A 1727-nucleotide genomic window follows, 5' to 3' on the forward strand; every position below is an offset into this window, starting at 1 on the left:
CCATTCAAAAGTGGGCAAAGGATATGAACAGACACTTTACAAAAGAAGACATTTATGAGGTCAACAAACATATGAAAAAATACTCATCATCACTGGTCATTAGAGAAATGCAAATCAAAACCACATTGAGATATCATCTCATGTCAGTTAGAATGGCGATCATTAAAAAACCCGGAGACAACAGATGCTGGAAACGATGTGGAGAAGTAGGAAAGCTTTTACACAGTTGGTGGGAGTTTAAATTAGTTCAGCCATTGTGGAAGACTGTGGCGATTCCTCAAGGATCTAAAAATAGAAATTCCATTTGACCCAGCAATCCCATTACTGGGTATTTATCCAAAGGATTATTTTTTTCCCCCCCACACCAAAACAGTACTTTATTTTGTAAATTTTGACCCATTATTACTCCCATATTATGGTTTTTTTCAGCTGTCAAGTGTCCAAGGTGAAGAGAAATTTCAGTTAGACAGGCGCTGCAGCTGGAAAATAAATTTCTTAAACTCCACAAACACATTTCAAAACTGCTGGGTCTCAAAAGTCCATCTATGAACTCTAGGGCTGCCAGTATCATGTGCAGCACATTAAAGCTACACTATCCAAATAGCTTATTAATTCTGCATAAATCAAGTCAAGCAATGTGTCAACCTGTAACAGACTGTGCACTTTAACTGAACATGGCAAAATATTCACTCTTTTGAACTTTACATCATCATTTGATGTCAAACAATGAAGCAAATCCCAAGTTTATACAAAAAACAGCTTTGCATTTACAAAAGATTGTTTCCCATACTGATTAACCCAGGCAGCTAACTCATTGGTTTATGCAACTTTATTGAAGAAAAATAAATCAATTACTAGCAGAGCTATTAGTTGATCACTCATCCATTGACAACTTGCATCATTTATTCAGTGCCATATTAAACAGTGTACTGGAAGACAGATTAACTAATAGCTCCAAGCCTCCTAACAATTTAAATGAAAATTACAAAATGTTTGAGACCCTATTTTGGAATACAAAGGGTGTCTGACTTCCAATTTCCATTCTCTGTAGAACAAGAACAGGTCATTCCTTTATTGACATGCATAAAATACATCACATTCTCTGTTCTGCTGATGATATAAATTCAATACCAATTCTCCAGCCACATCAGTTATGAGCATAAAGTATATCATGTAACCTCAAATCTCTAACAGTGGAAGGCTTAAACAAGAATGGATGCTGCTAGAATAATGCTGTTCCCTTTGATGTGACAATTGAGCATCCATCTCCCTCCCCCTCAGGATGATTTCTTCAGCATGTTAGAGCAGTGAGGAATGGTTTTAGTCTCATAACCAAGTTAGAGTGAAGATATTGGCCACACAATACACATGCTCCATGTTTTAAAAAATTCTGAGTCTTGGGCAACTGTTCTGTTGTAACTACTTTACAGTTTCTAAAAGCAGTTATTGTCCAAAGCTAGAAGAACTTAAGTCTTCTCAGATAAGCATGTGAATGAATGGAGGGAGGTAAACAAAAAACAAAATTAAAAAAGATGAAGTCTGATAGGGGAGCAGCCGGATAAGAAAATCAAAAAAGGAAGAGTAATTTAACGTTTATTCCAGCTATAATGCAAGTTATTCTGACTTTAAGGTAGCATCACATGGCATACTTCTGAATCCATTCCCGAGATATTCTGTCGTACTTATCTGTGCAATCTCTGGCACTAGGGGGTCATCTGGGTTTGGAT

General features: G+C 36.6%; 1 pseudogene across 1 annotated transcript in view; it reads right to left on the reverse strand.

Moving 5' to 3' along the window:
* Positions 1-810: 810 nt before the first annotated feature.
* Positions 811-1727, reverse strand: part of LOC119468638 — a 1477-nt pseudogene continuing 560 nt past the window's right edge. The window contains exon 1 of the transcript XR_005197369.1: positions 811-1727. This exon is cut by the window's right edge and continues 560 nt beyond it. The product of XR_005197369.1 is annotated as a ubiquitin-conjugating enzyme E2 D3-like (transcript).

This window comes from Cebus imitator, unplaced genomic scaffold (assembly GCF_001604975.1).
Source record: "Cebus imitator isolate Cc_AM_T3 unplaced genomic scaffold, Cebus_imitator-1.0 Scaffold463, whole genome shotgun sequence".
In the NCBI taxonomy this organism is placed as follows: domain Eukaryota; kingdom Metazoa; phylum Chordata; class Mammalia; order Primates; family Cebidae; genus Cebus; species Cebus imitator.